At 41.6% G+C, this 27623-nt stretch overlaps 1 protein-coding gene across 1 annotated transcript in view; it reads left to right on the forward strand.

Annotated features, from left to right (window-relative positions):
* The window catches only part of foxp4 (forkhead box P4), a 110489-nt gene that overhangs the window by 18038 nt on the left and 64828 nt on the right, over positions 1–27623 (forward strand). The gene's annotated exons all lie outside the window — the stretch shown is intronic.

Raw genomic sequence — 27623 nt, forward strand, 5'->3', positions numbered from 1 at the left:
AAAATTTTGTATAAACACCTGCTAAATGTAGCATTTATCTTTAAGGAAACCCTCTTATTGAGAGTTTTACATCTTTTAGCTCTCAGCTCTTTATAGAGTAAATTATGTATAGCAATTTTTTATTAATTGTAATATTGTAGTTGCTGCCTTTCTTTCCTCCAGTTGCACAGCAGCAAGTGAAACAGAGGCAGCATTTCATTACTCTATGCTCCATAAAACTCTAGTCACTTTGCTTTTATATAATTGGAAAAATTTCCTATTATGATATAAAATGTTTCCAGTTTGAAACCACGGCTTTTGTTATTTACACATCGGTGAATAAATCTTGATATGATTTTATAGCTTAAGAAAATCCAACATTTCTTCCAGGGGTGTAACTTTTTTTTTTTTTTTTTTTTTTTGCCACCTTTTTGGTTCTGAAAGTTTCGCAAAACGCTCAAATGGACAAATAAATTATGAAAAAAGAGAACATGTTTACACAGACGTTCAGTTCCTGCAGAAACGGCAGGTCTTGTTTTAGCTCCAGGCTCGTTTTTATTTAGTCTCAACTCAGGCCGCCCCAAGGCTGTCACCCAGGCAACGTTGCAAGTGGGCGCTTGTGTTTTTCTTCCTATTATTTAGTTTTCTTACTAAAATTTGCCGGTGTATTCAGTCGTCTCTTTGACTTTATCTTTGCCATTGATTCGTTTTTTTCCCCCCTCTCTCTCTTTCTCTCTCTTTCTCCACTCTCTGGTGTTGCTCTCCTTTCCTCTCCTCTCTCCCTCCTCCCCTCCTCGTGTGCTTTCAACGTACGTTAATGAGAATGTGTTAACGAGAAAGAAAGATCTATTGGGTGTAGCACAATATATCAGAAAGGCAGAGGTTTGGACGGAAAAAAAAGAATAAAAAAAAAAAGACAGCGGGCCCCTTCAAAGAAGTCCTATTCTTGTGGTCGTGAATGTTTGATGAGACAGTGAAAAGTTGCCCCTCTAACGTCATGGTGTCTGAACAGAAAAGAACAGGACCGTTCTAATCATGGCGCGCTGGAAAAAAAAAAAAAAAAAGACTTCCCACCCGATTTAATTAACTGATAAGAAACAGCTTCAAATTAATTTTTCAAGGATGTTAGATTTTGATTAAGAAACTCCTAAAAGAAATAGACGAATAATCAATTTTTTTAATCAACTTACCCAAATGGTAACTAGTTAATATGATAATTCCAGCAATTAGGGCAAATACTGTCAAGCAGCAGTTTCTATGCATCCCGTTAAAGGAATTATAATATCTTTACATCTAATTATCATGGTGATTTAATTTTTTTTGTATAGCTACCTCTCAATTTTACCATTTCCCCCGCTATATTTTCCCCCCCATCTGTCATCATAGAGATAATGAAATGAGCAGTTCCAGACTGTAAGATGACGAGATTTGTGTAGGAAGTAACCTGAATCTGACTTCTATTTTTTTTTTCACATGCTACATTTGAATTGATATTTAGGGGGGGAAAATAAGCTTTTTTTTGTCTTTTTTTTTTTTTCTTTTTTTTTACCATTTCATTTGGCTTCACGTGGAACGGTTGGCTAAGATCTTTAGATTGCAGCAGATTAAAGAGCCAAAATTGTTCCTGGTCTCTGTGTGTGTCTTTTTGATGAGCAGCTAGCGCCGATTCTAAATATTCTCACCACTCCTAATCCAAAAATCACCTGTTCCGTTCTCTGAGAGGAGGAGGCAGGAAAAAAAAAACAAAAAACAAAAAAAACAGATTTATCCCTGAATGAAAGTAAGATCCGGTTACTCGCATGCACATGAGTGTGTGTGTTTGCTTCTTTAATTGGACATGGATTGCAGCGGAGGTGAGGAAGGGCCAGTTAAAGAGAGTGAGAGGTGGGGGTGAGGGGGGGCGGAGACGGAGCTGGATGGAGATAGAGTTCTTTACTTCAAAGGCAGCTTACAGCCTGGACAAACGCTAACCATGCTCACATACTACCAGAACAGACACACACACCCACACACACACTCCACATCCAGTGGCTCTTTAGCATCTCATGAGATGAATATCCATCCCATCTCGCTGTATCCCCTGCTCCCTGTGTGCTGAACATCAGTGGAGTCTGGCCTTCAGAGGGAAATATTGACAAAGCATTTGGAGAGATGGAATGGTTCCTTTAATTATATGCTGCTCTTATGATGCATGGAGTTTCTTCTCTGGCTGCTTGCACGCACGCGCGCACGCACACAAGCCTCGCTGATCAGCTGAATAGGTATTCCTGGCACCAACCCCACACATATTCAATTAGCAAAACTCATTAGCAAAACTTGGCATTTGTTGTTGTTTTTTTTTTTTTTTTTTTCTCTCCCCGCCCCCCAGCCCCCCTCCTTACTCAGAATTAATGGTTTTGATATGCTAATTAGCGGGTAATTTAATTTCAAAAGGCCTCAATTAACAGCAGCGTTGTGGACACGAGGAAGTTAAGCAGCATAATCTAATTTGCATTAGTAACGAGCAGGGAGTAATTAGTCTCTAATTAGCCACTTCAGACAGCACTTGTGTTTACTTTCCTAATGAAGTGGAGGGGCTTGCTTTTTCATACAGCGACGCTTGCGTGGGTACATCCAAGCGTGTTTATGAGAGGGCATACTTGTGTGTGCGTGTGTGCGTGTTAACATTTGTGTATGTGGAGGTTCGGGGGAAAACGGGGGTGGCTGGCACCAGCACCAAAGTGGCATATGGCTTACAGTTTGGCTCCGGTTACATATGTTCACACAAACACACGCACAAAGTCACACTTGCAGACACACAAAGAGGTCATCTCCCACCGTCTTACGTGGTTGGACACATACTCCGCGGCGCGGTTTACACTCCATTGAAACATCTTCATGAGCTCACTTACACATGCCGCCAGGGATTGACTGTGTGCGTTTGAGGGGTTTTATCCTGATATTGTTTCCTCTGGCAGCAGGTTTTCTTTCTGCTGCAACAGCTCGCAATGTTCTTTTCTAATGCTTTTTGTGTGTGAGTTTTTTGTTGTTTGGTTTACACCCACTTGCAATATATATATATATTTTTTTTTTTCTATATGGTCTGATATAATATTTTTTAGCAGAGAATGTAAACTGTTGTCAGTGTATCATATTCGCAACTTTATCAGCGTTAAATCCAGGGTTTGTTTGTAAGACGTATCTACAGTGGTGACAAAAAAAAAAAAGATGTCTCCACATCCTTTTTTTTTTGTGGTGACTCATGGAGAGAATGGGATTTGAAGTTGAAAGTTCAGTGCCCTTTCTTGATAATTTGCTACCAATATGAATTTATTAGAAGAGAAGGTGTGTTTGAATACATTTCAACATTCATGTTGTCATTTGTTACATATCCATACGCCACATTTTGGCTCCAGGCCAATTCGTGTTCCCATTTTCGACCTTGCATTGCCATATCATGACTTCCTAATCCAATGTTTTACCTGCACCTATTATTAACTCATGTAAATGTGCCATCACTTATCAGTCTATGTTAGTGTTGTAACAAAGCCTGTTGATTATTTTGTCCCTAATTGTTTATTATTTGCTGAAAATGATGAATCCAATGAATTATAACCGATTAAGATCTCGGATCAATCCACAGCATCTCCAGGCAGCATCATTGTGCTGACAATAAATGATATTGTAAATATTTTTTATAGGCATTATAAAATCACATTTTCTTACATTAGACAGTGGGTAGATTACAGGTAATTAATATAAAACAAAATGGTTAGGAATTTGCCCCTGACCGGTACAAATTCACACATTCTCTGTGCAAAATATCTGCTACAAAATGGCAAAGAGAGAGGAGAAATTGTTATTTTTATTTTTTTGGCCTCTTTTACATAGCACTTTTCAATTTCCTTCCCCCATCCTCCTGTATGCAGTGGTATTGTGAAAAAAAAAAAAAAAAGTGCCACTAAAATTATATTATGGCTTTGGGTTTTGGTGCACCACCCTGAAAGTTACCAGCAGCCCCCATCTTACCACCCTTTTCAAAATTTCTGGAGGTGAAATTAAGGGCAGGGCATCCAGATAGTAAAGGAAACAGAGGAACAAACTACACAGTTGCTTTTTTTTTTCTTTTCTATTTGTCTCTCTTTTACATTTATTCCATGAAATAATCAACGAGAGAACAAGAAACAACAAGTGCATCCCAAGAGTTTAAACTTTTCCATCCGTGCCTATTTCAAAAACAAGTCGAAAACAACAGGCTCTCTTCAGATTTTTTATTTTTTATTTTTTTTTTAAGGGAGACGGGGTGGAAGGGTTTAAGAGGAGGAGGGACAAGCAGCTGCCCTATTAGTCCAAAATCTGTTGTTCAGAGGAGGTGGGGAGGAGGGTGGAGCAAAACCACAGAATTTCTACAAAAGAGTGCGCACACTTTTTTCCACCCTTTGTGCAAAGAAGGCTATGTTCTCATATTTTGCCACAAATTAAAGCATATTTAACCCCCGTCACCTTTTCAGTAGTAGATCTTGTCCTATTTTTACCCACAGTCCTAGACGTGTAGGCCAGGAGAGACCATAGGGATCCCATTAGGAGACAGCCTCTCTGATGGAAGGTGTTTTTCTGGCGTCCTTTCCTCGGCGTTCTCTGGGAGGTCACGAAGCTGGGTGAGTTCCTGCTGCGAACGAGCCGGGTCAGGGTGCAGGCCGACAGAAGTCGGCAGACTCACTGGGCGTGACATTACAAACACAAGAAGTCGTCGAGAAATATTCATACCTCTCGAGCCCTTCCATACTTTGTCGCATTGCAGCTTCAAACTGCAACGGATTTCATTGGAGTTTTGTGGGATGAACTGACGCAAATTAGCAGAGAGTGGAGACGTGAAAGGATGAAGTAAAAATTGTTCAGCACCTTTTACTCTGACAGGTTAAATCCAGTGGAAACACTTGCCTTAAGAGTCCACCCGTGAAAGCCTCAGGGGTTTGTTAGAAAACATCAGTGAGCGAAAATTCATCAAGAAGACCAAGAAACAAAGCGGTCATGGGTAAAATAGTTGAGATGTTTATCACTCACGGAGCTCACCGCTGTCCACCGAAAGCGAGGAGCTACATAGATCCTCAGTTCAAGTTGGTGTGCTTGTCAACACAAGTGCTTTTAGTCATCCACTCCACAAAAATGGCCTTAATAGTTGATAGTTGAAATAATGCCGTTAAAAGTCCTGTTGGCAGTTTGCCATGGTCAATTCAAAAGACATGGCAAACATGTGGAAGGAAGGTGCCCTGCTCAGATGAGACCTAAGTTCAACTTTCGTACACGACGCATGGCAGAAAACTCAATACTGCGACAGACTCTGACTTAATCATCCCCAGCAGCATCGTGCTACAGTGATGCTCTCCTGCACAACTGTAGGAAGGAAGTCTTGAAAATGTACGTTCACCGACGTTCTCCGTTCAATCTGACTGAGCTTGAGATATTTTGGAAAGAAAAAAAATAAAAAATAAAATCAGTTTCTACTTGTGCAAAAGTGTGAAAAGTCCAAAAGGCGTGAATACCTTAACGAAGCAGCGGAGTGAATATGTGCTTTAACTCGTGGAGGACTTGCATGATTTACACACGGCGAGGCCAAAAGCTGCCTTCGATAAATTTAATGAATGAAGACATTGTGGTGATTATGAGCCTATTGCCGCTGACGACCTCAGGCCAGCAGGTGCATACACACAGATCTATTGTCACAAACATCCACAGATGTGCACACACACATACACGCAAACACTTATAGATCCATAAATAGGCAACTGATTTACAAATGAGCTGACCCGTGTGCTGGCCTTGCTCTTAGATAGGCTCACACCCCCACCAGGATGCATAAATCACAATGGACATGCATATGCATGAGCATCTGAGGAGGTGGGATAAGTGTGTGTGTGTGTGTGTGTGTGTCTGTGTACGTGTGTGAGTGAAAACCAGCCCGCAGTGGCGTTCGTATCGATCACTGAGGCTTAGTTAAGTGCTTTTTATTTCACCGAGTTAGAGTCAAGGACCATGGACAGGCCTCTCTCCCGGCGACTGCTGCTTTTGAATGGGAGAGAAAGCAAAGAAGGTGGGGGCAAAAAAAAAAAGAGGAGAAAGAACTATTTAACTGTTCTTTTTTTCCCCTTTTTTAGTGGCATCTAGGGAGCACACATCACATTAATGGAACAGAGATGACGTTTCACATCTTGTCTCTCTCTCTCTGTGGAAGAAGGGGTTTTGGCGTTGGACCTTTGCCTGATGTGTGTGAGCATGATGTGAGCTGCTTTAACCTCCCCTTGTTTTATAGACTTATGCATGGCTCTGGATCGGACTGCTGCTAAATTAATTTACACACCATTCAAACATGCGTGCCAAATCTTCTTTCCTTCTCCTTCCCTTTCTCTCTCTCTCTCTCCTTCTCTCTCTCTCTACACTTTCTCAGCAAAGACAGAGCAGAAATTACCTGGCGAGGTAAATAAATTACTTCCATCGATTGCTGTAGTTGTAGAGTGACTTTATCGCAGTTTGACTTGTCCAGATACAGATCACCGAGTGACAGCGTGTTTTTGTAACGCGCCGCTGTTGCTGCGTGCAAGTTTCGACGTGTGTGTGTGTAAAAATCAGGCATAAATCTAAGCGATGAATATCTCTGCATATTAAAAGTCATGGCTAAGGTGGTGGGTTGGCCACAAGCTGTGTCCAGTTGTGTATATCTAATTCAACCAAGCCCCCCCCCACACACACACACATATTGAAAAGCAGATAAATTTCCTGAGAATTATTAGAGCAGGATCTTGCAACCCAACCTGTAGCCAGGTATATTATTTCTCTAATCACTAATTTCCTAAAAAGAAAAAACTAAAAAAAAAAACTGGAGATAGATGGTATCCTAACATGGTTCAATTCTGTTATCTACCTTTGATAAGTTTTATCTTGATACATATTGTGCAATTTATTTAGCCATTCCTTAATACTCTAGATTTTCTTTTCTTTTTTTTTTTGTTGAAAGAGGTTAAAAGTTCAGGAAACAGTACCAGCTGTCTTTAGTGTGTGTGTGTGTGTGTGTGTGTCTGCGATGTAGGCCACATGCTGTTTTAATAGTTGCTGTGCTGATGTTGCTGCAGAGGCCAAGAAGCCACAGTCAAAAAGACACAAACTGGAAAAAAAGAGCAGGAGAAGGCCCCATCTGTTTGTACTAAACCGTGGAAGAACTGACCATTCAGGCAAATGAGCAACAAATGAATAAAGGATATTTTGACATCTCTGGCAGTAAGCCATTACAACTTTTCCTCATTTTTATTGAGCATGCATTGCTCAAAAAGCATTGACAGTTGGCAGTAATAGTTCAACATAGCAAAAAAGAAAAAAAACAACAACTCACTTTTATTCAAAGTTTTTCTGTTATAAATACAGATTGATGTGTCCAGTTTGAAGCAGTGGTTTTCAAAGCTGGGGTTGGGACCCAAATGGAGGGTGGCTAATCAAGGGTTTGTTTGGGACTTTGAAATTAGATTTAGAATTCAAGCAAAATACTAATAATGAAAATGGTAAGGCATATTTACGCTGTAAAATAAAAAAAAAGAAAAGTTTTAATACAGTTTTAAAAATGATATAAATCTGTTATAAAAGTATTACTGATTGCACTTTAAAAATGAGGTAACTTTATGTTATTAAAGGTAAAGTTTAAACAGTAATGATTTCTTGGTTAATGTCAAGTTGTCATAACAAAGACATTTGAATAATATCAACTTTGTATTAAAAGTGTCATAATTTACCGAATGACGCTTTATGACAACAGTCATAAATATTCATGAAGGCTTATTCATGTTCATGACAGGTGTTATGTCATGTTTATGACAGTGTCATGACAGTCTTATTCACCCCCCTTCAAATAAAGTGTTACCAAAAAAAACTAATGTATGAATGACGATACTAAAAAGTGAAGAGAAGTCAATGGCTTAATAATTATCTTGTGTCCAAAAGTATTAAGTAGGGCCTCAAAATAAAGACATTCTGGATTTTCTGACAATTACTTATTAATTGAGGATGTAAAGCTTTAAATAATAAACTCTTCTCCACAATCGCTGTACGTTTCTTGTGTGAGAAGTTAAGCTGTTGCACCTTGACATCTGCCATTTTCACGCTAGTTCTGTCTGTGATTATTGTGATACATGCTGCACTCTCGAGAAGTGACATACAGAGCAGTAATCCCTTCAGGCCCCAGCGGGACACCGACTCCTCTTCTCTCTCTGTTGGATTTCAAACGACAACAAAATAACAGGGACACTCAGCCCTGTTGCTCTGTGGCACGGAGCTCCGCAAAGGTTTTTCCTAAAGGGGGAAAAAAGTCGAATTTTGATTCAGATCCTCACGAATGCAAAATTAATGTTAATTGCATTTAAATTCATATGAAAACATACTCTTAATAGACCTTTTGAAACAGCTTGCTCAAGTTATTTATTCATTTTGCCTTTTGCATAACTTTTGCCGCGCCGCTAATGAACAAAACAGGCCTTTTTTGACTGTCTGCGTAGCCTTGGGAGGGCAGGTAGAAATGCTAATTCTGTGTTAACACGGGGGGAGAATAGAGACAGAAAAAAGGGTCATTTTAATTTTTCAAAATGTTTGAGATGAAACAATAGTTGCATTAGGAAGTCGTTATAATTGGAGGGAATTGCTGACTGGATACACAGACTTCTGACGGTGGTGAAGCAGCGCACACTTGGGGGTCTTTTTGTATCTGCGCGCTGTTTAAAAATTTAACTTCTAGCACGCATTAAACAGAGGAAGGGAAACATTAAGATACAAGGAGAGGCGACTAATCAGAGATCGACGATTCTATTCCTCTGTTGCGATTAGCTGTGCCCCCCCCCCCCTGCCCCCCTCCGACCCCTCCAAACATTTAACGTCTCTACCTCAGCTTTAGTTTCTCGGAAAGCCTCGGCACACACGCTCAGATGGAGAACCAGCGAGTGTTTTAATATCACTGCTTTTGCATTCTAATCCCGGCACCTCTTGAAATATAATTCTTTCCTCTATTTTAAATCGCAAATGTGAAATTGCATTAAAGCAGGAGTGTGTGGGCGTAAAAGCAGCGATGTTAAATGGACATATGAATGCAGGGGTGAATCCTAACCTATTAAGCACTTTCCTTATTATTTCTGAAAGTGGAGCGTGGTAATTAGTTTGGTAGAAATCCTATAGTGGGGTGGAGGTATGGGTCTCAATAGTTGAGCCAAATTAATTTCTTCTGTCACCTTGAGCATACGTTCCTCTTAATAGGTTTAATTTATTTCACGGTGATTATCTTTTTTTCCTTCTTCTTCTCCTTTAACACTTGACTGTGATGTGCATATTCACAGCAAAATCCACTCTGCACATGAATGGTGTACTCATACCTAAATATGATATATCTGCAGAGCGTCATTGCAGCTTGGCGGTTGAGTCTCTATGATCTAAGTGATGGCGCTGTGCCTTTTTTTTTTTTTTTTTTTTTTTCCCAGGGATCCTTGCTGCTGCTGCTGCTGCTGGAGCGGCGGCGGTGGCGGCGACCCGGTTGTCATGTGATCCGTGCGTCTGGCTAAGAGCTCTGTTTTTCTCAGCACTCTCTCCAAGTCTTTTGAGTCCTAAAAGTTAACAATCAGTCTTGATGTTAAATCCATCAGAAACCTCCATGTGCCACGAGGTTCTTTTAATAAGCTCCTCCGTTTGCATGAATGCGCGTGTGTGTGTGTGTGTGCGTGTGTGTGTGTGTGTGTGTGTGAGGTGAGGTTATGGTGGGCCATGGGAACGGAGCATACCTATGCGGATTAGAACAATCCCACGGACACTTTTCCATGGGACGTGTTTGACTTTCTCTTAATTTCAAGCACATTTTTGTTTTGAGACATTTCAAATACCAGAGGCCTTCTTATTTTAATTTATTTTTTTGCCATTTAAGAACAAAGTTACCAACTATCAGATGAGCATAAAGTTACTATAAAATTTCTACACACCGGTTAAAATACCCAATTTGAGTTAGGAACGAAATCTGACCTCCATAAATCCTTCCAGAACCCTTTTCCACCTGTACTGTGACCTGTAACCTCCACAACTAGACTCAAAAGCAAACCAAAACTTTTTTAGGGAGAAAAAATAACGACGAAAATCTGAAGTGATGTGGAAGCTTAAGTGAACACCCCCTCTTATAGGTGACCTCTGATTAACCCCAAGAAAAGCTCTGCTGTTCTTGTCGGCTTTTCCCGACATTTCTTAGTCGCATCTCGCAGCGAAAGAAACGGTCCAGAGAGTATCTGAGGGATCTCATTTTCAAAAGGAGGAATTTCCTAGGCATTAGATAAACCATGGAACACAGTGAGGACAGTCACCATCAAAAGGAGAAATATGGTGCAACAGTGACATTACAAAGAACTGGATGTTCTTCCAAAACTGATGAAGAGGAAAACGGGTCAGGGAGTTCCTCAAAGAGGCCTTCGCTATTATTAAAGGAGCTGCAGGAATGTCGAGCTGTGTAGTAAATTTCACACCAATTCCCTCTTTTCCTTATAAGTCTTGGTTGTGGGGCATCGCAGGAAGAAACAAGGTTGAACTGCGTGGCCAAATTCCAAAAGGCAACCAAAAGAGCAGCGTACCGACGGTGAACGTCGGTGATGGCAGCATTATGCTGTGGGGCAGTTTTCCTTAAACTGGAACTGGAGGCTCAGCGAAGGTGTTAGGGGGTCATTTATGAATAGTTCTAAGAGCCCATCAGATCAGAAGTGGCTTAAAAAGTATGTTTCAGTTTATTATGTTTTATTCTTCTAGCTAAAAGATTTCAGTTTGGTTTCCAGTTGAATTGCACGGTATAACTCTTTTCTATTTTTTCTTTTTTTTAACATAGCAAAACCTTGCATTCTAACATTGGTGTGTCATATCCATTGTACCTTTATACCTTAACGGGGCGCCTGTGTGTGTTTGGTAGCTCATTGTGCCAGGGATCACTCAGGTTGCCCTGTCTGGTTTCAACTTGCACCGGTAAATTACACCCAATCACTGAAATTACATCCTATAGACTCTCCCACTTTACTTTCTCCCTCTGTGTGTGTAGGTGTGTGTGTGTGTGTGCGTGTGTGTGAAGCCTAATTGTTGACGTCATCTCCCAGCGCTGTTCCCGATGTCAGCTTTGATTAGACTGAATGAAGTCCAACTATTTTTGTGTTTTCGTCATTTAGGGGAAGCAAAATGGAAATGCAGCTGTTTGGAGCGCGCGCGTGTGTGTTTGTGTGTCGGAGGAAATTGCTTTGTGGTGTGTGGCGGTGAGTGCGTAAGACTGGTTGTCAGCTGGTGAACACTAGTTTTCATTTGAGCAACTCCAGTAAGGAAAGCTCAAAGGGACAAAACCGAGATGGAGGGGCTGCAAGTCTGCCAGTTAGTGCACCAGATGTCAGTTATTGTTGGACTTGGATTATGGCAATAACTACAGTTGGCCAACACTAATAAGCACATCTGTGTGTGTGTGGGCGTGTGCGCGTGTGTGTGTGTGAACGTGTTTGTATGTGAGTGATCTAACTCCACTGATAGATTTTAAACAATCTTCATTTTTGGACTTGCTCCGTTTTTTATGAGTCCTCTGGCACCTGCAGTGTTTTTCAGAGTTCAGTCTCTCGTTTTTAGTTTTTCAGCATTTTGGAAATGTAAACACTGCTAAAACACATCCAGATGTTACCAGCTGTGAGTCGCCACCACAAACACAGGGCAGGGTTTTTTTTGTGTGCGTCTGCGTCCAATTGTGTGTGTGTGTGTGTGTGTGTGTGTGTGTGTGTGCCTCCGAGACTTTCTGAACAATTCGCTCTCAGACGGCAAGAAGGATTGTTTGATTTTGTTGTGTGTGTGTGTCACTGCTGCGGTGCATGACTATAAGCAAATACGGTGCGTAGCTATGACGCCTTGCATTAGCTGAAGCAGAGCCGTGTAGCTGCTGCACATCGCTCTGTGGCTTGGCTTTACAGAAAACGAAGAGTCAGCAATCAGAATCTTTGGCAAGAATGGAGATTTCAAAAAGTTGCCGGTTCAATTGTCTCCTCGGGATTTGAATTGATGCACGAGGCGAACTCATACGAAACGGCGTCGGCATTTTTACAGTGTTCCCGTGAAGACTAGAAAGCATGAAATTTGATTTTGAGTTTTTCCCAGAGGATAAGTATGGAAAAAAACAAAAAAAAAACAAATAGAATCTGAAATCCAACAAAGGGAGTCCACTCATTTTGCCCAATAATCTCTTGAGATGTGTATTGTCCCCTGTAACCTTAAGCAGGCATAGACAATGGATGTATGGATAGATTTAGATAATAAGATGGGAAATAGTCTTGAAGTAATACGTCTTTTTTCCACCCATCTGTCCATCTACTATTTTTGCAGATCATCTATGTACAGCTTGAAATCAATATGAAAATCTTCACTACATACATTGTTTGTTTTTTTTTATCTTTTCACAAAATGGACAGAAAACCTTGAAAATTGAGTTTTGCATCCACAAAGGCAGACTTAAGACGAGTCTAATTGTGAGCAGAAGGGTGGTAATATTTGTTTGTGTACATTTTATTTCGCATACACGCAATTACCTGTTTGACCCGCTCCTAATTAGCAGATGCCCTTAAATTTCCTATAATGACATGATCTCACTCCTAGTAATATACACACGTGTTCCTGTGCGCAACATACAAACACACTTAAATGTCAGCCTCTTGCTGTCTCCAATGTTTCATCACACTGTATATTTTTAGTGTGTGTGTGTGTGCGTGTGTGTGCAAAGTGTGTATTTATTCATGTACCGTGGCCACGCTGAAGCCTTGCTCCTTAGGGAGTAATTACAGCAGAGGTTTGCTGGCCGTTTTCTCTCATTAGTGTGAATATGGAAGGGATCTTGAGGAACCTCAGTTAGCACGAGCAGGACACGTACACCAAACACACCCAGAGAGAGAGGCCCATGCGTCGGGCAGAGGCTCACAAAAGTGCGCTCTGCCGAGGCACGGTGGCATGACTCAGTTCTGCGTGTGCAAGGTTCGGTTCAGATCTGTCTCCGCAGGTCTATTTCGGCCGCTGTTGTATCGCACGGCGGTGTTTGCGTATGTTGTGTGGATTTCTGCTGTTCTTTCGCATCTGGCCTGAACCTCACTCAAGGCCTCCAATTCAGGTTGTTTGTTTGGGTTTTACCAGGCAAACACACCGCTAGGTCTGCCCTCTGTACTCGGGACTATTCTTGGCTCTGGCCTCAGTTTAGCTCAGGCCTGCTGCCTGGCTCACTGGAGGTCTCTGTAGGGAAACCTCAGTCCTGCCAGAGTCCAGGAAGATCCCGACCACAGTGCACCACCCAGCCACCACAGTGGCCCTTAGCAGCTTCAGCTGGTCTCGCTCCACAGCAGCCCTCAAAATGTCATCTGGGGGATTTAGCTCGTTGGATTTCCTTCACTCCGGGTTTTCGGATCGAGAGTTAACCTGTCATGACGGAACTGACCCGGCTTCTGTAAACAAACAGGAATAGACAAGAGAAGTAGGTCCAGGTCTGCATGGCCAGCCCCTCAGCCGGTGGAAAATGATTTGGTAACAAGGAGATGAAAAGTGAGGGAAAAGAAAGAAAGAGTGGGAGTCAGCAGAGAGAGAAAGAAAACAACAAAGGTGGTCAGGACAAAAGCAGTATTGTATCGCTGAAATGACTTGTGAGTTGAAAGCCTTAAAAGTCCTCCAGAGAGCCAGGTCATAAAGCCCTTTGGATGGGTTTGGCAGCCGAGGCCAGAGTCAGACGGGCCTGGCAGCCGGGCCCGCACAGCTTCCAGTAACAGGAGATGTAAAAATCAATTTGCCGTGAAAAAGGTAAACAATCGGAAATGACAAATATGCAGGTTCTTTCCATCGCTCCCCTTTTTTTCATCCCTTTCTATTTTCAACGTTATTGCAGAAGACAAATGCGGCAGAATGATTAGTCAAGATCCGTGTAATGAGGGGTCCCAGCGGTGTTTATTGGGATTGAGAAAGAGAGGGATTTTTCCACTCTCTGTATTTTTTTAATTTTTCTTTTTTTTATTTTATTTTGCTACCCCAAATAGTCAGGCTTGACTTTTGCAGTAAGTGGCTAAAATGCGCAGATTCAGCTTTCGCAGTGAAGCTGTGCGAGCACAAGTCAACACTTCTGATTAAACAGGATGAGATCGATATCGCTTTGTGGACGGAAAACGATTGAGGGATGAGGAGATAACAAAAAAGGAAAAGGAGGAGGGAGTGAATCCTTAGGGGCCTGTTTTTGGTGGTTAGGGGGCCCTCGGGGGCCCCAGCGGAGGCCTCCATTAGAGGAACGATCTGAACCGGGGGGAGCTGGAAGCAACGTGAGCCTTCCAGGCAGGGGCCGGTCTGTTTAGCAGCAGTTTGCCTGCATTTCCTTGTGACATTGATCCGGAGCCGAGCTGCAGCCATAGGAAGGCTCTTTGCTGCTGAATGGACAGAGCGGCGCAGCATCGATAAGGCAGAGTGGACCAGCGGAGAGCGCTGCACCCTGATGGTCATTTCGTTAAGACAGACAGACCCTGTTCGATACTCGCGCCCCACAGCTGCCCTGTGGCACAGTAAATTGGTCCGTGCGTCTTTAGGATTTAATCCTCTTTTCTTTCTGCTGTCATCTTTCTCAGATGAACAGATCTGTTAAGACTGGCTGGGAAAGAAATGAAAAAGGGGTAAGAAAAAAAAAAGAAACAAGGAATTTATCATGTGAGAGAAACAAATATGTCTCCCTGGCCCCCCAAAATGAGTTTTTTTTTTCTCTAGGTGTTCTCCCGTATACACTCTTAGTTTCTTGAATTTGGATTGAATAAATTAAAGATAAAAACCAGCTTAGAGTTACGTGGCCGTAGAAGTGCTGCTAGAGAGGAGTTGCTGTGAAACAGAGTTTTACTCGTGTTTTAAAATAAAAAATAAAAAAAATCATGATGCTTTTGACATTTTAAACTGGCCTTAACTTCCTATATTAACAATCGTTTTGGTTAGATTTACTAAAACATCATTCAGTGTTTCCCCTATAGAATGTAGATCCTTGCCTAATTTTGACATGTCCAATGGGCTGCCAAGATTTCCAGACCCAGTGCTGTTCCTGTTCATACGCAGGTTGGAAACTCAAAAGGATAAAACAGAGCAACTTTGCGCTGCTCCGTTCAACCTTCCTGTTACTTGCTGAAAGCCTTCCTCTCTCTCTCTCACAGCCTGAAAGAAGCAAAAACAGTTTCGGTTTCCTTGCACAAGGATTCTTACAACTCTGGATTTATTTTTAACATCTGATACTGAAAATGGTTACCTCTGAAGCTTCTCGCCTCATAGCCGATTGGATTTTGGAGTTTCTGAACAGTCTCTGGAACCAAGAATGAGGCAAAAGAAAATGACCTGATTTCATTTATCAGACAGTTCCTTTGCAAATATTTAAATGTTCATAAAGCATTTGTCACTCTCGAGTGAAACGTAAAGGGTTGACAGTCACTCCAATAGGAGTGATTATAGAAAAGCTGAAGAAGGACAAACGCTCATCTGGCTCAGGTCCTTCTTTTTAAATTAGAGTACGTTCAGAGAGATACTATTAAACAGTGTGGGTGTGTATGTTTGCTGGAGTTTTCTTCTCATCTTCCGGCGCCTGTATGTTTTGTGGTTGTTGTGTTTGCTTAGCATCAGTCACCGAGCGCTCACAAACAAAACAGCTCGAATCCCCTGCTCTGAAGCCATCAATTCATAATGAGATAATGACATGTTAACTCGCTCACAGCGGCAGCAGCTCTGTTTGCAGATGAAGACAAACCACAAACAAGACGCAGACATGCCGGGCCCCCTTTCTTCTTGCTCTTTCCTTCCCTCTTTTCTCCGGCTACGTTATCTGCACCTTTGCCAAGTCCTTGTCAGGCTAGCAGGTGGATAACGGCACACATCGTCTCCGTCTGATACACCAGCGCTCGAGAGCGTCTGCGATCCAGATTCCCTAATGAGAAAAGAATGTTGTCTGTGGAATTCGAGTTTTCCGTTGGAATCACACTCATCAAGCCCGCTTCCTGCCCCGAGCTCGCTTTCACCGAACAAAAAAGGACGAGGAGAGGGATCCCTCTGTCTCTCTGTCACCACATTGTTTTCCTCGGCTCTCCCTCTCTCCCCTCAGCCTAATGTTACCTAACGTTGGACTACTGTTCTTCTCCTTCTCTCTGCTGGACTGGGCCAGTCTGCTTCTGGAGTGGAGCGTTCACATGACTCACAGCGTGCGTCAGGCCAGACGAACCTGAGTGCTGTGTGAGCGAGGAAACGGTGGCTGATTGGGAGGCGAAGGTGTCCCTCTCGGACTGGTACGGCTGAGAAATAACGAGAGGAAGAAGAAGAAAAAACAAAACATTTTTGAGTTACGGAACTCTTAGTTTGGCTGTGGAGCGACTTTAAACAAAACAAGACAGAAGTTTAAAATTAACATTCAGATACTTTAACCTTGAAATCTCCCCTTGCCGAGGCACCGGCTCCCTCTTTTTTTTCATCTGTTAAATGTTTGAGTGTTTGATAGTTTGAGGTCTATAGCAGAACCCGCTCGGGAATTAATGTCATTCATATGCCCTGCGGAAATTACTTTTGAAATGCATATAATCTAAAACATGCAAATGAGGCTGACTTTGTGCACTCTGTTTAATATGAATTATCATTTTGTGAATACCTATTATTACTGCGTACATTTCTCCAATTATATTGTTCTCTCTCTCTCTCTCTCTCTTTTTTTTTTGTCACTTCTGCACGGGGACGCACACGTGCGCATCAGGGACACCAGGGACGTGCACGCGCACGCATTTGGACACGTGCGCAGAAAATGTCTCTGTTCTGTGATGGGTGTGTTTTAATGAGGAGTAATAAGGACGGTAATGACCCAGTCCACTTCTCTCTCCCTTTTTGTTTTACCCGCCTGTCTTGAAGCCTGCCTAGCACGCAGCTTTTAGTTTACATAAAGCCAAAGAGGATAGCTTCTTTAAAGACTGAAAAAACAAAAAAAACAAAAAAAAGAAAGAAAAAGAATTAAATATGCAGCACCCTTCTCCAGATTCCGCACAAATTCACCACTAAACAAGTCCTTTAACTCCAAATGAAAATAACAAGGCGGGAAAATACAAGTGTTCTTCATCCAATTTTCATTAAGAGACTGAAATATTGATGCATTTTAAAAGTGAACGGCGCATGTTTAGTTTGTCTCTTCCTTTTTCTGCTCTGGTGAAATAGCTCTCTTATTAATGCCCCTGTCCAAGAGCCAGACAATTTTTTTCACTCTTTTTCCTAAATTGAACTGAAGGCATCCCTTTTTCAAACGCATTACCCTTGTAATTTATTTATACTACACCATAAATTATTCTATTAATATTAGCATGTTCCAAATTAGTATGAACTCTCTCAATGTTCCTTCTACTTCTATTAATTAGCACGCTTGTCACTATAACAAAGATTTTTCTTTCTCTGATAAATTATAAAGGAGACATTTTTTAATACAATGAGAACTGCCTGAGAAATTATTAATGTTTTTAGTTGTGGCCTGTAAGACAAAAGGAGAAAAAGGGTGAAAAGAACATAAAACTAACAACAATCTGCAATATATTATAGGGGCTGTCATTGGCAGACACCAGTGTTTATTTTTATTACATTGTCCCCCCTCTACCCCCTCTCAAAAAAAAAGAAAAAAAAAAACTTTGTTTCCGTGCTCATCCCTACATAATGCCTAGGGATATCATCTTGTTTTAGCACTTTTGGATAGGATACGAATTAATTACCTCTGCAACAGCTTGGACCAAGTTCAAAAGTACTAAAATTCAATTAATTTGAGAACTGGACATGCTATCATTCTCTCTGCATGTCTCCTTTAAAGTCTGGCCTGTTTTTTTTTTTTTTTTTTTACTGTGGACTTATTCAATTATATTTGATTAAACTCGCTCTGATCCAATCTATTAATTAACTAGGAAATGCGAAGTGCCCGACTTGAAAGCCGATGTATAAAATTATATCATGTCCACTTTGATATTTATTTATTTTTTTAAAAGCACTATTTTTAAACCCATTGTCGCTCTTTATTATTGAAAGTTGCTGTTGCCCATTTTCCAGGTATTATTAAATCATTTCATCTGCCTTGTAATGCAAATTTTGATCATAAATGAAATTATTTCTCTGCTAAAGGCAACCGTTGGCACATTTACCATTTCATATAATACATTTCTTATTTTATCTATTTCTTCCTCGGTTTTTATCCCATTTAATTAAATGTAAAAACTGGGCGATGTTCTCAATGACAATAGTAGAAAATCTGATTTAGCAGTAGATCACTTCCTTGTTAAATATTAGGCGGACGGAGTCCTTTTTCTCACATGTACCTGCATAGATATGGAGCTCTATTCCTCCCGTAAGAAGTAAAAAGACTTACAAATCATTTAGGCCGCGATAGAGCAACATTTTAGCGGAGAATAGGAAGAATAAACATATGTTAGCAATGTTACTATGACTTTGATTTCAAAGCTTTACATTTTTTTCAATCATACTATTATCACGGAGTAACTGGAGTTTTCTTTGGCATCGTGAAACATTGAATAGTGTCGCTTTCTCCGCCATCTTTTGCATAACCAGTCAAGTCGCTGAAGTGGCACTACTATACTTTTTTCTTACTTCAGCTGTTTTGAAACATTTCCGGTCACAGAAAAATATCAGCATCTACAAACAGCATTTCTGTTTATCAGCTGACTGTGGGCCCTACAACAGCAGATACCCAGGCTAACTACTTACGTTTTTGTAAAAAGACCATAGAAAAATCAAAAATAAGCGCTTCAAATTTACTCCTAAATTTAAAAGCAGTGGGAAAAAGTGTTACATTTAGATAAAAATAAATAAATAAAAAATCCTGCTCATATTTTTATGTAAACACCAGGAAACTGTGATACTTGATGAAATCATACCGTCAGAATTTTGATTATTTTTTATTACGATGAATTTTGACCAAGCTCCAAGGTTTATTCATCTATTTTACCTTCATGTCATGCATATGTTTCCCCAATGACTTTTTTTCTTATGTTTTCCTCCAAATTTTCCATCCTCTTCCTGTGTTTCTTCCCCACTCCCTGGCCCCCACCTACCCTCGCAGTGAAGGTCATTCTAATAAAGAGCTCTCATAGGATTCAGCTGCTAATTGCTCTGCGGCGCTCTAGCTGGTTTTAGATCCAAATAAAGGCACATTGCCTTTTTAAACGGCTCTTCCACTTCTTGCCCTGCATTCCTCCTCACCTCTGTACTGCCATGTTAAATACGGCCTTAGCGATATTCGACGCCGCAGCCGACCTCTTGTCTCTGCTAGCTGAGAAATTAAGGTGAAAACAGGGTTTTCTTGGGTTTTTTTTCCACCCCTGTGAGCGCAGGTAAATTTCCAACTCGCAAATGTGAGTCACACACGCGTGCTTTACCTCTTTAAGAATGTACAACGCTCGATTTCCAGATAAATGAGGTGCGCATGAAGTCCGCTCCCTCTACAAATATTTGTGTGTATCTTTGTGTCTGTCTCCAGCATTTTTCGAACAGACGGCAGTCTGCGAGCTGGTAAATCACTTACTGCACTCTGAAGTAACGGTCAGGGTGAAGGCAGGAGTGGATGTTTGCCCCGGTCATATACACACACGCACACACACACACACACACACGCATACACATACGGAGCGATCTCACCGGTGCGGAATGCATTGTGTGTTTACCTATGGCTCCAGAACCCACCTGACTGAGGGAGGCTAATCTTTATGGGCTCTGTAAACAGGGACTTTGTCTTCAAAGAGGTGCAGGCGGCCGAAGCAGGCTCACAGTTCACACATGCAAGAGCAAACAAAGATGCATGCCTAGGAGGAGGGGGAGAAGGTACAAATATGGTATTGTACTGTACATCAATAAGAGTTAGAATATCGCAGAAAAGTTAATTTAAGCTTATAGTATTATAGTATAGATCAGATGTAGGGTTACAACTAATAACCCATTGGCACATTTAGCCTGCTGCCTAAATCTGCCGCCACTTAGCTTCTCAGAAAAGTAGAATGTTATTATCAAGTGAAACCAAAATAAGATTTAATACAAACTATACAGTTTAATATAGGAGGAAATGAACCTGTGGCCCTGCTGAGGCATTAAGGAAGCCCAGGCTGCTTTAATAGCAGCTTTCTGCATTGTTGATTTAAGTGACTCTCATCTTCTCGTGCAAGCACTCCATAGATCCCCTGTGCTTTTGATAACAGATGTTCACTGGCCAATCCAGCACAAATGATTAAACCCGGGACTTTATTTAACACAATGGACCAACACCAGCAGGTGACACGACTCTTCAAATCATCACTGACAGTGAAAACGTCACAACCTAAGCTCTTGAATGGGCTTTGCTTCACAATCACTTCAAGACTGCAGCCTTTTGCTATGTTGATTTTCTATCTTTTTCCATCCAGTTTATCCTTCCACTCAACTTCCCATTAACATTGGTGGAAATGGGATTCTCTGAACATCCAGTTTCTTTAGTAGATAAGCAGTTTATTTCTTTACTGTCCTTGTTGAGGGTGTCACTGAGTGATGTAGGCTGTCCTCATCCTGACTCTGTAGTCACAATAACATTTCTGTGTTAAAACTCATTTTTCCAGTTAAGTCAAATTGTCATGTGGCAGACAGTCATAGAAAAATAATAAAACAAACAAACAAACAAACAAACAAACCTTTGTTTGCCTGAGAAAAGAGATCATCACAATCAACCCCTTCTTTCTCTCCACTCACCAACAGAAAACCTTTATAGGCAGCTGCACAGCACACTCGAGGTCGTACCTGGAGGCTATTGCCACTATATTCTCCTTCTAGGTTGTCAACGCTCTTTATAACCTTCCAGGCAGTCTGTTGTAGATACGGGCTCTCAGCTAACTATCTGTCTAGAATAACGGAGTTCACCTGTTAGCGCTGGAGTCGGGCCAGGGCACCCGTAGACACCTAGCATTAGCTAGATGCTGTTAGCCAACATGCTAGCGATGGCTTGAAGCCAAAGAGGCCTGAGGGAGTGCTGTTAGCAGCTGACTTTAGCTCTGTGTGAAAGTTTACCTGACTTGTCTGGTCTGGTTTTCTGCTGCAAACTTGTCTGTCATATTTTGGTGTATCGGTTTTGATTAAATGTTTTTGCCATCCTCTGGCCTTCTATTAATCATCGCGTTGAATCTCAAAAATACCACACCTTTTTAGCATCCCCCCAGACAGAACAGATTAAGCAGTATATGTTGGTTATTGCACTGAATGCTTATAGCTGTTTATTGGAAAATATAGGGAAAATTATGTGGTTGTGTGTTTTAAGCAAATCCTTTCAACTTGTCTTTTTAGGCATAGGAATCCCCTAGTTCAAATGGTTAGCTTGCGTGGATATGTGAATGAGAATAACTAACGTATTTATTGTTTTCTATGCCACAATGCAAGTCACTGTTCAAGACATTTCTATTTTTTCCTCTGTTTTTCTTGTTTGTCTTATATGTAAACGTAAAACAAGATTGATGGCGACATAAGAGCCCAAATTTGGTCGCTGGGGTTTTATCCTGGGTTTGGGGTTTAATCATACACCCTCAGGGCCAACGTCATGGTTTAGGTAGCATGCCAGATTTGAAGAGCTGCAGTGTGAGAATATGGGTGTGTAACTTGTGTTTGCTAAATTACAATTCGTCTTCATGTCAAAGCTCATGTTCCTGTCAAAAGCATAAATAAAAAGCGGAGCCCCTAATACTTTGACACTTTTTACAAATCCTAATGCTGCCTGTCTGATACTAAATAGGGAGTTTTTCTGGACTCAGAGACGCATACTACAGGGATGCATTTTAATTGTGAATGCTATTCAGAATGAAATAAATCCCCATCAAGTCGGGGTTGATAAAATCTTTAATAAATTCACATATAGCTTTTGGTTAATTTCTTGTAATTTGGACTAAAACAAACAAATTGCACTATATCACATTGTTAACAAAAAACATTTTGAGATACAATCTTTAATGTTACATAATTGTTTGCATTTAAAACTGAAAAACAACAACAACAAAAAAAACAATAACAACTGCTGTACAATAAGACAAATACAACAATCTGATATTATCTGGATAGATAAATAGTGGGGTTATCTTTTCAGGTTATTGACCGGCAGTTCACTGTGTAACAGGCATTCGAGTTTTAGCTCACTAAATGCAGTTTGAAAGCAGCCTCTCTATACAAAGAGTGATCAGTTGTGCTCCTTTAGTTTGTTTCCACGCCCACCGTCCATGTTTTCACAACTGGAGGATATTGCCAAATCTAGTCTTTCTTGTAAGCACAAGAAAAGTGTGCAAACCTAGTTTTCCCCAGAAGTTTACAGCAGGATTCGGGGGAGCGGCAGCGCTGATTGCAGTCATAATAAAGTGATTTGTATAATTTATTTGTTGCAGAACAAAAGACTGCTACCTTTTTTAGCATTTTTCAAACACATTTTCAGATTGGACAAAATATGAAAACCCTATAGTGTGACTATACCTGGTTATGATATACCTGGTTGGGTTGAAACGCCAGTCAACTGATATGGATCGTGTTCCTTTGTAGCTGCAGTTTTAAAATGGCCTTATATTAACAAGAGGGCTATGTGTGTACACACCATGGCTGTTTGGGTTGTTCTGGACCACAGAATGTTGCCAAATATGTCTAAATATAGGATTCTGATTACACACAGTTTTCTGGTACTGTGCAGCAAAGGGATGAAGGATGGCAACACATTCGTCCAGGGTCCCTAAAGCTGGAGAAAACTTCCGTCACTCGAAGAGTAAACCAAATACTTTATAAATTCACAAGTCAACAGAGGCTCCTCAGGATTCTGCTGCCTGATTACAAAACGGGTTTGGCTCCCAGCTCTCTGATATGCCGTCTCCAGGAGAGTCTTTCTCTCTTGTTCACAAATATTGATTGAACTATCAAAGATGATAGGAATAACCTATGTGGATTCTATTTTAGGTTTGAAGACTTTAATGTTTTCCAGGGTTGAACCAGCTACCGTAACCAGAGGGGAGAAAGTCAGCAAACAGAGTGCAGGAAAGATAATTCAATAGTCAGATTAAAGTCAATGGATGATAGAGTGTAGATACTGGCACAGACATTTTTTTTTTTCCTGTACCCTTCCACCCTCTACCCCTCCTATGCGTGCCCTCCCTCCCAGTCTTATTCTCTCAGTTCTTTGCCTAATAAGCAGCGTTCCTGTGAGCTGATGCAAGGCGGAGGAAACAGAACAGGCGTTCTGGGACTGCTGCAAATATTCCCACATGAGGCATAACATGATAAAGACTTATTATCTTGCTAAGCTGCTGTAAACACAGATGCACACATAAATACAAGCTGTATACAACTCGCTCCCTCCCCCCTCTTGCGCACCCAAAAAAAGTAAATCTGGTCTGGCTTTCCATGGCTGACAAGCGGTGACCAAGAGGAATCTGACAGGGCCAATCCCTCGGACAAAGCCAGAGAGTCTGCAACGGTGAGCTGGCTCACTAGGCATTTGGCTCGGCTTGTTTGAACTCTAAACACCCAGGGCGAGCAGCAGTGGGAAGAAGCGGGAGCGATGAGTTCTGATTATTAATAGTGCTAAAATTTTCGGGAACTTCTGAACAAGCAGCGTGTCTTAACAGGACTCATCCTAATTCCTCTCCCGCTCATCAATCACGACAGATGCACATATAAACACATGCACTCTGTGCTTGCTGTGAGCTAATCCATTACAGTACAAAGGTAGATGTCAGCCCTCCTGGACAAACACACACACACACACACACATGCATACACAAGCATGCATATGCCAGAGTCATCAGAAACATGTTGAGTCCCATTTCGCTTCTTGTCTTCGCTATCCCAATTAAAAGGCAAAAAAGGCCTTTTATTTCCCTCTCCTCCAAACATTCTTTATCTCTCTGATCTGTGCCCCTCCCTCGCTCAGTCCCCTCGGGGTAGTGGGAATGTCTCTCCACACACACTCTCAGGTCAGGGGTTCAGCTCAAAAGAGAGAGAGGGAGAGAGAGAGAGAGGGGGGTTTTAGCATGTGGGGAGATTGAAAGTGCGAGAAAAAGACATGCAGAAAGAGTGACGGCGGGTTGAGGCAGGCCTCTGCACGGGTAGCTCCTCTTCACTGCCAGAAACACTTAAAGCCGTCTCTGTGTGTGTGTATGTGTGTATCATAACCCTAATCAAAGACTTCAGGGTAGATTTATGCCCCTGCCTTTTTCCCGACCTCCATTACACCAGCTTATATACACCCATTACAGGATATGACAAAGTACACACCCTTTAGACGAGCGTAGCCCCACAGTGACTGGGTGCGAAAGCAGGGCGTGAGCCGTGCACAAACCCCGCTTTCCCATTAGGTCCTTGTCCACCTGTGAGCTCCGTCTCTTTATCGGCCTCGTCTTCGCCGCTAATAAGGTCAATGACGAAGAGTAAGAAGCAGATGGGTGTACAGTACATTACAGGACGGCTCGATTTAGCGTAGGCTAGATAGCAGCCTGGTGATTCATGCTCGGTGAAATGTGTGATGATGTGAGGAGTTTCTACTGCAGTGCAAAGTCAGTGGACTGTGTGGCAAGATGTGCTGATCACTCAGCACTATGCCTCGTTTCATAATATTGCCTCGGGGAGTAATTTGACCCATGAGAGGTCTGGAGGGAAGAGGAAGTGGATGGGTTGGAGGCGAGTAGCAAGAGGAGTGAGGTCCAACGTTAAAGTGACTAACCTTAAATGTCGCAATAACACTTCACTTCTCAGTCCTGGATTCTCAGAAGTATCGATACCGGGAATACAACAGCATTTTCCGCAACACACTGAGGCCTCTTTCAGAAATTAGTTTTTTTGTTTTTGTTTTGTGATCTACACACATTTATCACACCTCTGGATCAACTGAAGGGACCAGGAATGGAGGGTTAAAATTGCCCCACCAATATTACCCCCTTCCCCCTGGTCCATGTCCGGAGGGAGTACTAAACCTGTTATCACTGTGAACAAGGAGGTTTAATATGAGATTGCTAAATAAGTGTGACATTTTAGACGGGAAAGACAGCAACAGCTGCTTTTTAGTGTGCTGGTTGAGACTAAACAGATGCAGCGTATTATCTTCCAGTGTTCAAGCGCTTTGATCAGCAGAATTTGATCAAGACGATAACGTGCCAAGGATAGTGCTTAACAACTTTGCTTGGATTTAAAGCGTTGCATTTGAACAGTGAAGAGTGTAAAAAAAAACAGCACTGAGCCTTGGGGAAAATCCTTTGCAGGTGGAGGCCACAATTTGTAAGCCGATGCCAATTTGATTCCACAATCTCAGCTACATGATCTACATGCTCACTTTGCCTGTGATCACATTGTGCGATTTCAAGTGAACCAAATCATGGTGGTTGAGGAAGTTCGTAGTTGTGTGTTTACTACAAAACCATGTTGCGAAAGAGGCTTTGAAGTCAGAACCCAGCCATATTTTTTTTGTTGTTTTTTTGTTTTTGCCATCTCTGTGGATTTTCTGAAAGGACTGAGGCGTCACAGGTGGCTGGAGTAAGGATGTAGCTACTCCGCCTCCGAGCTGCCAACCGAGACAGTCACACAAAAGCACACTTGTGTAAAGGTTAGCTGGCTTTGCGGCATCCATGTGACGGCGCACATCGTCAAGCTGATGTTTAAGGACGTTGTGGAGGCAGTGGTTCAAGAACGCCATCTCTGGTTCTGGCACAAATACGCTGGGTTGCCGCCAAGGGAAGTTTCCTTATTAGCAGTGTAGCAACCATAATTGCTATTACGCCCTTTTAGCTGTAATAGCAAACACCTAAAAGGGCGTCGCACACCACCATCGAGTTTAATCATTAAGAATTAGAGACATTCATAGCAAATCTTATGCTTCACCACTAGATTAGTCATTTGTCAGGTGGTGCTGCCTTTACTGGATGAAGGTTTGAACTATTGGAAACTGTCAGGTTTTGGTTCAGCTGAGCAAAGTTCACTGGCTGGCAGAGTAACACATTAGATTTAATAAACTTTCTTATTGCCAAAAACTTGGAGGTCATCCAAACTTCCTTTCTGACTTTGTTTAAATATTTTCAACAGCTTCCTTTTAGCTTTCTTCTGTTGGATTTTTTTTTCCTTTGGCTTAAATCAGTAGTTCCCAAAGGTTGGAATTAGCCTCCTTACTTTGGATCTCGAATCAGCAAGTGTAGTGTCTTAAGATTCAGTTTAGAAAGTCAAACTAAATAACATGGAGTAGATGAAGCTTCGGTATAGACGACTGTTGACCACATCATTATATTCAACCAATAGATACAAAGCTTAAAGGTTTAGTATCTAGTATTGGAAATATTTTTGATTAGCAACAACTCTGTTTTAGAGACACTGAGATTTAACTTTCATCCGGGCAAGACTTGTTCAATAAAAAAAAAAAAAAACCACAAAGCAACATTTGTTTTGTCACAGATGCGTTGTTAAAATTTCAAATCATTGCCGTGACTAGTACTTTCAAATAAAACACGTTGCAAATTGTTGTGAAACGTCCTCATGACAACAGTCAGCAGAACAGATCATCAGGTAATGTGAAAAGTTTAGGAAAATAATACAGCTATCGACTTAGCAGGACGCCACCTCAGCAAGAAAAATGTGTTTTTGTCCTTTGAAAGAGTGGCCCGTTTAACAAGCACACCCACCAGCCCATCTGCCTGCACATGCTTGTATCCCACACTCAGTAATATGCTCAGGTCCCTGTCCGTCTGCAAGCATCTGGCAGCATTCCATTAACAAAGCCACCAGCAATCTCTCACACCCGCACCCGCTGTCAGTCTCACAGAAAAAAAAAATAAATATATATATATATGCACACACACATACACACAAGTTCACCTGCTCCTGCCTCAGAGGAAAAGAAAAGTTAGATCCTCTCATGAAATGGCTTTTATTGTTTCCCCAGAAGGCATGGCTTGTACGCCTCTGAAAAATCACACACAGTCGCAACACAGGAGGCGGGTAGAATGCCTCGATGGCGTTTTGTGTACCCACTCCAGGTAGCTGGAATAAAAGCAGCCGAACTTTCCCCCTTTAAAAGTGTGCACTTGTGTGCGCTAATTTCCAAAACTGGATGAGGCAGAAAGACGAGACAGAGGCCGTCATTAGGAGCTCACAGCCCCTGCGTTCTTGTGTGAAGGTTTGTTTTGTTTTGCTGTGAGTGTGCGTGTGTGCGCTCTGTGTGCGTACGTCTCCGCTCTCCCACGCTTTGGCTCCTAACGATGGCAAATGCTCCTGTGTGTTTGCGAGGCGTTGTTTCTCAAAAAAAAAAAAAAAAAACAACAACACATCCAGGAACGGCTCGTTTTGTCAGGTTTTTGTGCAGGGAACACGCTCTAATTAGGGAGGCCCCTCTGAAGGTGCATCAAACAGATCTGTCTCAAAGACCAGCCTGATCCCGGCTTGCACACGGCGCACACATGCCATATCTGATTATTGGAGAAATGTGTGTGTTATTTAACTGTATAGTGGAGTATTAAGAGCCTTGTCAGTTTAAATTTTGCTGCTCATCTGATCTTAATCCATGAGTGTCGGAGCCCACATTCACACGAGTACAAAAAAAAAAAAAGTTTCTGCCA

The sequence above is a fragment of the Poecilia formosa genome, unplaced genomic scaffold (genome assembly GCF_000485575.1).
Source record: "Poecilia formosa unplaced genomic scaffold, Poecilia_formosa-5.1.2 Scaffold124, whole genome shotgun sequence".
Classification (NCBI taxonomy): domain Eukaryota; kingdom Metazoa; phylum Chordata; class Actinopteri; order Cyprinodontiformes; family Poeciliidae; genus Poecilia; species Poecilia formosa.